The sequence below is a fragment of the Pinus tabuliformis genome, chromosome 4_2 (genome assembly GCF_031772625.1).
Source record: "Pinus tabuliformis cultivar Carrire ecotype Pingquan chromosome 4_2, CPIR1, whole genome shotgun sequence".
NCBI classification, from domain to species: domain Eukaryota; kingdom Viridiplantae; phylum Streptophyta; class Pinopsida; order Pinales; family Pinaceae; genus Pinus; species Pinus tabuliformis.
The window spans coordinates 931,574,816-931,587,368 of record NC_142304.1 but is presented as its reverse complement, the minus strand read 5'-3'; positions in this window follow the sequence as shown (position 1 = coordinate 931,587,368).

The following is a 12,553-nucleotide window of genomic DNA, read 5'->3' as shown; positions in this document are numbered from 1 at the left end:
AATAGCTTGAAGCTTCTGCAACTGTTCTTCTAGTTTGTACACCTGCTTCTTTTTGTCCCATAATCTGAGATTCTGGATGGTTCTTCTGAACATATCTGGATGGATTCTTTTCTTCTATTCTTGTTTGCTCCTCTGGTTCTTCTTGAGGTTCTTCTTCTTCATCATTCTGTTTTTGAGGGTAGCCTTCATCTTCTTCGATGTCTTCACGATGTACTTGCCTAGGAATGTATCCCTTCTCATCAACCACTACATCAATGCTGTCAACAATTCTGCCAAGTCTTTTATTGTAGCATTTGTATGCTTTGCTATATGGAGAGTAACCAAGAAGAATGCCTTCATCTGCTCTAGGTTCAAGTTTGCCAAGCTGCTCATCAGTATTCTTGATATAGCATTTGCTCCCAAAGATTTTGAAGTGCTTTACTGAAGGAGTTCTACCACTCCAGAACTCATGAGGAGTTTGAGTGCTGTTCACCCGGACATTTGTTTTGTTGAGAATAACAACCGCAGCATGTGCAGCTTCACCCCAGAAAGTTTCGGGAGTTCATGATTCATCAAGCATAGCACGAGCCATTTGTTGGATTGTTCTGTTCATTCTTTCAACAACTCCATTTTGCTGAGGAGTTCTAGCTGTAGAGAATTCTCTCCTTATCCCATGTTCATCACAGAAATCGAAAAATTCATTTGAAGTAAATTCCCCACCTATGTCGGATCTGAGGCACTTAATTTTGTGACCTGATTCATTTTCAACCAAGGCTTTGAAAGATTTGAATTTTTCGAATGCTTCATCTTTGTGCTTCATAAGTCCTAACCAGACAAACCTGGAGAAATCGTCAATGAATAATATCAAGTATTCTTCTCCTCGAGGTGTCCTTTTTCTGAAGGGACCGCATGTATCTGTATGTACTAGCTCAAGAGGCATGCTAGCTGATCCTTCTTTCTCTGGAAAGTTAGTTCGGGTTTGTTTTCCAAACTGACATGATTTGCATATGGTGTTGTCAGGAATTTTGATATCTGGAAGATCGCGAACTGCCTGATATTTTCATGCTTTCCTTATTTGTGAGAAGCTTAGATGTCCCAACCTTCGATGCCATAACCAGTGCTCTTCATCCTTGCTCAGATAGCATTGTTGTTGTCCTTCTTCAAATATGTACAGATTATTTGGAGTTCTTTTGCCTTTGAGCACTGTTTTACCTGTATCAAGATCACGAACAAGACATCCATTTGATCTGAATATAACCTCGGTTCTTTGATCACACATCTGGCTGACACTTAGAAGATTATGCTTCAATCCATCAACATACAAAACATTTCCAGCCTTGACATTTTCTTTTAACTGAGCAATGCCTTTTCCTTTTATAGTTGCAGGAGTATCATTTCCAAAAGAGACTTTCTTTCCCTTTTCTAAAGTAGAATAAGACTCAAGTTTTTCTTTATCACCTGTCATATGCTTCGAACATCCACTGTCAATATACCATAGATTTTCCTGTCCCTCTGCATAAAATGCTATCCCACATCTTTCCGTTTGAGGTTCCTTTATTCTCCATGTTTTGGTGCTTGAGGCTTGTTCCTTTTTCTGCTGAAACCTGCTCCTGCATTCAGAGTCTTCATGACCAAAATTATTGCAAATAGAACATTCAACTTCATTTTCAAGAACCGAAAAGTTGTTATAGGTCCTTTTTGTAATCCCTGTCATACTTCTTTGTTTTTGAGCTTCCCTAGTCATGATTGTTTTATATGCAACACATTGAGCTTCTTTGTGACCAAAGTTATGGCAAGAAAAGCATTGTCCATTGAAGAAGCTTCTGCGGTTATTGAATCTACCAGCCAACTGATTGTAATTTCTATTTTCATCTATTCTTGAACCAAACTGAGAAGATTTTACCTGTGGCTGGTTGTAGCTTTTGTTCACCCTTAAGATGGATTGCCCCTGATAGTTTCTGTTTGTAATACGTCCCTGCTTTACCTGATGATCTTCATTGTTCTTTTGCTCATTTCTTCTTGCCGCATCAAGATAACTTTTTGAGGTGGATGCTTGAGAGGTTTCTCCATTATAACCCAGACCTGTCTTGTTTAGAGGGGACCGCTGCACATTGATAATCTCATCCAAAGTTTCAGATCCTTTGACAAACTTAAGATTAATAGCTTTTGTTTTCTCAATCTCTTTTCTAAGACCAACAATTTCACCTTCTAGTTTTTCAAGGTGTTTTTCCTTTTCATCAATTTGAAATTGTAGAGTATCAATGATCACATTCTTTTCTTCTATACATCTCTTGAGTCTAGTAATTTCATCATAAAGGTTATCCACATCTACAGCATCCATATAATCATCATCTTCAAATGCCATTAACAACTTATATTTATTACCTTGTTCATCCTCATCACTGTTTGATAAACCATCACTATCTTCATGGGTGTAGTAGCTTTTCTTATTTGCACCTTGTTTCTTGTTCCATCTAGCAGGTTCCTTTCCTTTATCCTTATAAGGACATTTTGCAGCATAATGACCTACTCTTCCACAAGCAAAGCATTTAAAAGGCAGCTTACCTCTGAACCTTCCAGAACCCCTTTGAAGATTTCTGACAAAATTTGATTCTTCTTCCTCTTCTTCTGGAACATGGCTTGCTTCATAATAATCTTCTTTGCCTGATGCCTTGAAAGCAGCTTCCCTTCTGTCTGATGGACCTCCCTTTCTCATTTCATAAGCAGTTAGAATTCCATGTAGCTGAGACATAGTGAGAATTCGTAGATTTTCCTTTTCTTCTATAGCAGATACTTTAGATTCAAATTTGGGGGACAATGATCTTAGAACCTTTTCAACCACTATAGCCTCTCTTATTTCTTCACCCAAATTTTTCATACAATTAACAATCTCATCTACCCGAAGAAAATAGTTAGCCACACTTTCATCATTATACATCTTGAGAGTCTCATACTGAATCCTAAGAGTTTGAAGTTTAGCACGCTTTACCTGTTCATCTCCTTCATAGCTTGTGACAATTTTGTCCCATATCTCTTTTGCGGATTTGTAGTGCATTACCTTCATGAATTCCGTTTGGGATATACATCCTAACAGAGTACTGACTACTTTTGCATTTGTTTCATACTTCTTTTTCTCTGCTGGATCTGTAGGAGTAGCTGAAGGAAAAGCGTAGCCCGTTTCTACAATGTCCCAAACTTTTGTACCAAGAGATTGAAGATATGCAGTAACTCTTACCTTCCAATAATTGAAGTTTGTCCCATCAAAAACCGGTGGCCTGATTGATGCTTCTCTCTCGTAGTTCATCATGATGAACGATCTACCTTCAAGCGATCAAGCTTCTCTGAAGGACCTGCTCTGATACCAATTGTTGGAAATAATACTGAGAGGGGGGGTGAATCAGTATTATCTAGCAATCTTCCTTATTTGATCTTTGAATTATTTTTGCATGTCAGTACCATAAAATGATGAGCATGAACAAAGAAAACAGATAGTCACACCAAAGAACACAAGATGTAAGGTGGAAACCCAATGTGGGTGAAAACCACCTGCTGCAATATGTCTCTATCTTCTTTCAAATTAGAAACTCCTTTTACAATGATTTTGTACTAGTGCAGTCCTTTACCAGTACGCAGGCTGCAACCTGTAGAAAGCTACAACTCTCTCTCTCGTTTTCCAGTCTTCTCCTGGAAGGGAGCTACAACCCCCTACTTCTTTTCATAAAGCATCAAATGATCATCAAGTACATCACAGTTACAGTCCACTACAGTTATCAGATCAGTAATAACAGAACTAACCCAGAACACCTTATCAACAGAGAAATTCAATCAACAGAACATCTTAAGACAGAGACGCAGTTTTCCCTTCTGTGGCCTGCGACCAGACGCAGTTAACCTTCCGCTCCGCTGCGTCCACACGCAGAGATCCTTCTGCTGCGCTGCGTGCCCACGCACTGTTCCTTGAACTGCACTGCGTCCTGTTGCTGCAGGGACGCACCCAGAAACACTATCGCGCCGCGTACTTTGCTGCAGAGACGCACCCAGAAATGCTATCGCGCCGCGTCCTTTTGCTCCAGGGACGCACCTGAACCTTAGTTGCCTTGCGTCACAACGCAGATCTCCTGTTACTGCACTGCGTCCCGGACGCACCTGAACCCTTCTGCGCCTGCGTCCCGCCGCACCTGAACCCTTCTGCGCCTGCGTCCCGGCGCACCTGAACCCTTACTGCACCTGCGTACCTCCGGGCATAGATGATTTCAAGACTTCAAGAGTAACCCAAACAGTCAGATCTACAGATCTGATCATGCGCCAAAGAGATCTCAGTCTTTCAGAAGATTCGCCTTTTTAGATCTAGACCAGATCTAGCCTCATAAGATATTCAACCAAAGACATGTCCAAACCAAATGATCTCCTTTGCTTTATATAGGCAAGCTCCTCCTCAAAACATGGAACAATACCACGAGCCGACACCATAGTAACACAATACCGTCGGCTAGATACCAAGAGTAAAACACAAGAAACCCCCACGTGTGCTTTTATCTGCCTTAAAATGTGTGCACTGGGTGGACGCACCTCCTGAACGGCTGGCCTGCGTCTCTGGACGCGGCTTCTGCATGGTGTACCTGCGGGTACGCATCTTTTGAACTGATTTCCTGCGTCCTTCTTTGTTTTCAATAAAAAGAGAGCCTTGCCATGGGAGTTGCCATCAAGTACAACATCTGTAACATATATAGCCATTCCTGAAACATAATGCCAACACCCTTGGACTTTGATTCCTTCAGTCAGTGATCTGAGCTTCCCTTAGCTTCTTGATGACCCTAACTCCTTCATAATTCTTTAACTATCACTTAAAACTATTCTACTCCCTCCAACACATATCAGACACCAACAATAGACTGATCATTTTCTCAAAATGAGCACTGCATCACCAAAGTAGGCCTTCCTCCATGTTTGGCACTAGGATTCCTAAAACTTCCATGTAGCATCTCGGTCTTTATAAGTCTACAAATGCTTCTTAAATTCCCTAAAATGGATTCAAAAGGCTCATTTCAGTCAGGAATGACTATTAGTTCTCTAAGAACGAGTACTGGTAGCTCCTACAACTGCCTCCACCACTTGGTGGCCCTAAGCTCCAAAATCTCCCTTGATGAAAATCTCTATCAAGATGACTTCTTCAGCTTCTCTATACTATTCCATTGGCTTTAGAAGGCCCCAATTAGCCTATCTAGCCTCATGTTTCACTCTTCCTATTCGAAAAATGCTCTTGGAGTGCCTTTTGGCAATATCCCCTAGGGATACTCTGCTAAATCTAGTTAACTGCACTTAACTTTAGTTAAATTTGGTAATTCCACCTTTTTAGCACTCCGAAAAGCCAAACCATTGGAGCTGACCGTTACCGAAACCGTCGGCACACATGTCATGGGTTAATGCCCCGATATTTATGGCTAAGACCGTTGAGCTCGTAGTCGACACGCAACTGCATGGTTTGTTGCTGTGGTCGGTGGTTATCTTGGCATCAGGTTCATGTGAATGGTTTTTGGGGGACTGCTGGCGGTCCTAACCCCTAATCCACAATTGGTTACCACATAAATATACATTGTGACCCGTAGAGGTTAAGAATCACCGTCAGCGGAGTTGGTAGATCGTTGGCTTGTCTTGTTGGAGGTCACGTGTTCGATTCCGTTGAACCCTAACAAAATTTTACAATATCATTCAAGGGCCACATGGCGGCCTTTGGGCTTGCCGCATGTCAGCACCTAATTGGTTACCGAAAAGGAATATCCCATGGAATATTCCAGGGAATATTCCTTGGAATATTCTTTTTTTAATATTTTCAAAAATCAATTTATTCTTGGTCAAATGTCCATAAATTGCAGTTTACTAGACTTTTCAAATTGCGATAACTCCTTCATACGGTGTCGGTTTTCTGAACTGTTCATGGTGCCAGAATCAAGAAGACAACATCTATTCATTCACTCAGGTTTGACACTCTTTCAAACACTTTGAAATTTGAGCTATCATTAAGATCCTAGATTAATATCTGATCACTACTACCCATTGGGAATATTTTGGACGCCAAAAGACTGATATACTGATATGAAAAATAGATGAAATTACACCACCCTCTTCTCTCAGCCTCCATACACTTGCCTTGCATGACTAGTGCCTTTGAACCAAAACTTGAAGGTAGTCAACACTTCCCTTCCTGGATGCGCTTGTCCTCACGTTAAGAATTGTCTTCCTTGAAGTCATTCAAAATTTACAGAAGGTTGCTCAACATCACTTCCTTGACTGTTGATCCAAGGTGGTTCAACAAACATAATGTAATCTCATGTTTTGAACATAAATTTTTCCTGTAGCAACAAGTATTCTTCTGCAGACGATGTGAGAAGAAGAAAATAACTTGATGACATAAATTATTGCTCCATCAAAAGAAAAAAAATTCACATCATGTGAATCATCATTATGTCCTTACATCCTATGGACAAATGATTGACTAAATCACAAGCCGACTAAAAACATGACTTTTCAAACTTTTGACCCTTCAAGTCAAGTATGTACAAAAATAATTTTAACAATTCTTTTTCAAAGATGAAACACTGCATCTTTATCTCCCTTTTACAATATTGGAGACCAAATAAACTTTTCCAAGTGGACATGACATTGCATGCATGTTTAAACAAAACAATTGACCATCAATTCAATTACACATACTTGTTGAAATACAAGGAAATCATCAGCATCCCTGTGTTCATACATATCATTCTCATGCATGTATTCGATTCTTCAACTTTATCTTAAGCACAACCATATGTACAAGATCCTCGATAATATGTACATGTACTTGGAAAGTTGAAATGAATATAATTTTGCTGCAATAAAGTGAGTCTACATACTCAACTTTTCCATCCTACAACTTGCATTCCATTATGAAAGAAATCTGTCAAATCAAAAGACATGCAACTTTATTTGGATAAGAACTCTAGCCATTTCTTACCAATCCACACCAAAGGTGCTTCCTTTAACTGCACATCAACATCGATATGTGAATCATCCTAACACACATCAATTATGGAAACTTCCTTTCCATTCTTGCCATACTCTTTTTCCACCTTCTTCAAATTTCATGGAAGCATTGTTGCATTCAAAGTCCAACACTTTTAAACAATATGTCTTTACTTATGGCAATAAGTACAACACATGTTCATCCTCTTTACAGCATAATTTTCCTTCTCCAATGAACCTTTGGCTTCTTGCCTCCTTTGCTTCAAAAGTTTCTTGTATGTGGCCATTCTCTTCCAACATCTAGAAACACTATGGTTAACCAAACCACAAAAGGAACATGCAATTTTTTCCCAATGCTTATGTGGAAATTTACCATTCTTAACACAATCAAAAGGAGTGTGATTGAAATCAGATTTATACCTTTCTCTTTCACCTTTATTACCTTCATGAGTAGGTGAATAAAATGAAGAAGTAGCTCCTTTTGGAACACCATCAATCCCTTCAATCCTTTTATAGCTTTCACAACTCTCTGGTTCAAGTGCATGCTTATGGACACCTTCTTCCTGCAAATGATGTTTCAAACAATTGCATTCCACATGAATACAATTTTTACAAACTTGAGGTAGGGAACCTGAAATGAAACTCCTTCTAGGAACGGTTTGGATTTCCTTCATGGCTACTTTGGAACTTTCTCCATAAGATTGTCCATACCCAAGACCCAAATACTTAGGCCGTTCCTCAACCATTATCGACTCAACAAAGCCTTGTGCATGTTTGTCCAATCCTTTAACTTCATAGCCCATTTTTCACATCAACTTGGACCCCATGCCTCTTGTATGTTTCTCAAAAGAACCAACATAAACATTCTTAGAGGAAATTGAAGACAAACTAGAATTGTTTACCTCTTCTTCAAGCTGATACTTGACTAAGGCTTTTTGGGCAGCAAGGAGTTGTGTCTCCATCTCATGCATCTTTTCTAGGTTCATATTTTCAATAGGAAGTTGGCTCTCCATTTCCTACAATTTGTCAAAAAGCAACGGCTTCTCTTCCTTCATGGATATAACCTACTCTCGAACTCTCGTGCTCTTCCTTTCATCCTCATACATTTCTTTCACCATATCCATCATGATGAATAAGTCTTGCTTCATGTATTCATCAAAGAATCTTCTGAAAGAGGGGGATTTTGAAATCTCACTTGTAGAAGTTGTCATTATAGAAATGAACAAAAAAATTCAACAAAATTCACAAAGCTTTCAAAATCTATTAACAAATTTCTGACCTAAATGGAAGTAGAATCAAATTCTTATTCAAGCACCCTTTTGCAAACAAACCCTCTTATGCTTCAAGGATTTCCTTGAGGTCCTTTGGGTAAGTAGAATGCCTTTAGCCGTTCTTCCTTCTTTTCATCTTCTGGACTTAGCTTGTTAGTAGCTTTCTCTTCACCTTTACAAACTCAAACAATAATCAGTTTACAAATAATCAAACAGTCAAATTCTTTGTACTGTTTAAACACATTTAAAGTCAAACAAGAAATCTTTTTCTCTGTCAATCAAGCATCCTAGTCTGATACCACCTTATCTAAAATGAGGGTTTGATAAGTTGTTCTGCTGACAAGAACCTCCCACTCTAAAGCTTAACAAATATATGATCTAGCTTATATTGACATTTACAGGATTAATTACTTGAAACAAGTGTATGTGTAATTTATTTTAAATGTTTAAGTTCTTTAAGTCCATTTGTTTCTACTGATATTAAACGCACATAACAGACATATGATGTCGCAAATAAACATCAACACATAACAACAAATTTAAGCTAAGAGTTCACTCGAATATTGTGGGCTACGTTTCCTTGAGCTCTTGTCATCTTGACTTGGCTCTTTAGGATTATGGAAAAGTTTCTTTTACAAGTTCCACACTTAACTCCAAAGGTTATTGAACTAAATCAATGGACTTAAAATACCATCTATATCCTTGCCATGACTATCCTAACTCTACAAACAGATCTAGGCTCCCTTGGACTTTGATTCCTTCAATCAGTACTATGAGCTTCCTTGAGCTTCTTGATGGCCCTAACTCCTTCAGAATTCTTTAACTATCACTTAAACCTCTTCTACTATCTCCAGCACATATCAGTCACCAATAATAAACTAATCATTTTCTCAAAATGACCACTGCATCACCAAACTAGGCCTTCCACCACGGTTGGAACTAGGCTACCTGAAACTTCCCTGTAGTATCTTGGCCTTTAGAAATCTCTAAATGCTTTTGAAAATCCCTACTATGGATTCATAAAGCTCATTAGAGTCTGTAATAACTGTTGGTTCATTGAAAACGAGTACTGGTAGCTCCTACAAAAGCCTCCAACCCCTAGTGGCCCTCAGCTCCAAAATCTCCCTGGATGAAAATCTTTATGAAGATGACTTCTTCAGCTTCTTTGCACTATTCCATTGGCTTCAGAAGGCCCCAATTAGCCTAGCTAGCCTCTTGTTTCACTCTCCCTGGTCGAAACTTGCTCCTAGAGTGCCTTTAGGTAATATTGCCTAGGGATACTCCTCTAAATCTGGTTAACTACACTTAACTTTAGTTAAATTTGGCAATTTCGCCTTTTTAGTGCTCCAACAAACCAAATCATCAGAGCTGACCGTTACCGGAATCGTCAGCGCACATGTAATGGGTTAATGCCCTGGCAGTTATGGATAAGATCGTTGAGCTGGCGGTCAACACACAACCGTGTGGTTTGTGGCTGTAGTCGATGGTTATCTCGACATCGGATTCATGTGAATGGTTTTTGGGGGACCGCTGGTGGGTAAGACCACTAGCGGGTAAGACCGCTGGCAGTCCTAACACCCAATCTGCAACTGGTTACAACATAAATATACACTGTGACCCACAGAGTTTAAGAATCAGCATCGGTGGAGTTGATAGAGCACTAGTTTGTCTTGCGGGAGGTCACAGTTCGATTTCGTCGGACCCCAACAAAATTTTACAATACCATTCCCAGGGCCACGTGGTGGCCTTCGGGTTTTCCACATGTCGGCCCTTGATTGGTCACTTGAAAGGAATATTCCAGGTAATATTCCAAGGAATATTGTTTGGAATATTCCTTTTTCAATATTTTCAAAAATCAATTTATTCTTGGTCAAATGTCCATAAATTGCAGTTTACTGGACTTTTCAAATTGCGATAACTCCTTCATACGGTGTCGGTTTTTTGAACCATTCGTAGCGCCGGAATCAAGAAGCTGAGATCTATCTCCTCTCTTAGTTTTGACACTCTTTCAAATACTTTGAAAGTTGAACTATCATTAAGGTCCTGGATCAATATGTGATCATCTAATAATCAAATGAATGAACATAAACAAAATTCATTCATTACAATGTTTTTTTTTTATAGATTCAGTTGTTTCCATTATTCTTTCTAAAGCTAGTTTTGGAATTCATATATTTGATGCTACTTCTCAATGGATTGGTCCTCTCATATTCTACCTTTCATTAAAGAAAGTTACAGTTGAAACAAGAACTATTAGCTCAAAATGAGAACTCCAACCCAAAAATGCCAAAAAAAACATGAAAAAACAACCAAAAAATGAAAAGTGTGTGCAATGTAAATAACAATAAAATATTGAGACTTTGAAAAATAGTAAAATTCCAACAATTTTCACACATGATGTTAAATTATAAGTCCAACAATTTTCATCCATCTTGTTAAAGATAAAACATCTTGACTCTAAAAAATCCTAAAATTGTAATTGTTTTCAACCATAGAATTAAAGATTAAATTTCACAATTCACAAAAACTGTAATATTTTGACAACTTTTCAATGATGGAATTGAAAAGCTTAAGATTTTAACATATTTGAACCATGAAATTATTGACAATTCATATGACTATTTTTTTTTTTTAAATGAACAAGTAAATGAAAGATTCATTATTCGAGGAGTAATTTTTATTTTAAAGGATAAAAGTATAGCTCTTTTGAAATCTTAGTCTAAGACAACTTATCTTATTGCTTTAAAAACCTAAATATCAACCATCAAAACTAAGTGCCCCCTTTCAATGAGGCATTAAATTTTCAACATTTTTAAATGTGTCTTATACAAAATGATAACGATAAATAATATCATGGAAATATCACTATATAGTTTAAAAATTGAACATTAATTCCTAATATTTTTTTACTTTTAATCAAAATATGAACAAATGATAACAATAAATAGTACCATGACAATATCACTATATAATTTAAAATTTTAACACAAATTTCTAATATTTTTTTAATTTTAATCAAAATATGAACAAATGATAACAATAAATAATATCATTACAATATCACGGTATAATTTAAAATTTGAACATTAATTTCTTATATTCTTTTTAGGTTTAATCAAAATATGAACAAATGATAACAATAAATAATATCATGGCAATATCATTACATAACTTAAAAATCAACATTAATTTATATTTTTTTTTTTTACTTGTAATCAAAATATCAACTTTGATAGATTGAATATAACATAAATTTCTAATTCATGGTTGGATTCTCATATTCTAAAAAAACAAACAAAAAATAAAAAAATAAAATGTAAAAACTTTAGAAAAAGATAATTTAAGAAAAAAAATTAAAATTTTGAAAAACAAATAAACATAAGAAATAAATTAATAATATTGATGAGATAAATTAAACAAAAATAAAAAATAAAATTAAAATTAAAAATTAAAAAATATTTAAAAAAACACAATAAAAACCATTAAAAATAAAATAAAATTAAAGGAATAAATAAGACGACAAAAACGTTTTAAAAAATTGAACTTATAAAAAAAATTAAAAGCACATGACAAAAAAAACAAATATTCAAAAAAAACCGCAAAAATTGTAATATAAAAAAAATAGTTGTAAAATATATATATAAAACACATAATTTAAAAGAAAAAATAATTAAAAAGGAAAATCAAATTTTTTTTAAATTAAAAAAAAAATTGTAAATAAAGAAAATAATTAAAATATTTTTTTTAAATAATTAAAATAAAAAAAAAATTAAATTTAAAATAAACCAGCAAAAAGAATTACAATTAAAATATTAAAGAAGAAATTAAAATAATCAAAATTAAAATTAAAAATAGTTAAAAAATCAATTTTAAATAACTAAAAAAAAAATCATTTAAAAAAAATGTAAAACTTAAAAAAAATAATAATATCTATATATCTATATCTATATATATATATATATAGATAGATAGATATACATATAATTAAAAAAAAATATAAATCGACTAGCCTTGGTGGGTAGGTGTGAACGCCTCCCTAGGGCCGATCCCTCGCCGCCACGTGGGTGGGGAGGCCCCATTCCGGGAATAAGATGCCTTTGTACTGGGTCTTAATACTCTTATTTTTTGTTGTGAGATTCTGATGATTCTTTAGTTTGGTTATGGGATGTTAAAGGAGGGCAAGTATTGACAAATATGGCATATGAAGTCCAATTCAATGAGGACTAAGTTGACAATTTTAAAGCGAAGTGTTATGTTCCTTTGAGAATTCAATTCTTTTGTTTACTTTTGGTTGACAATAG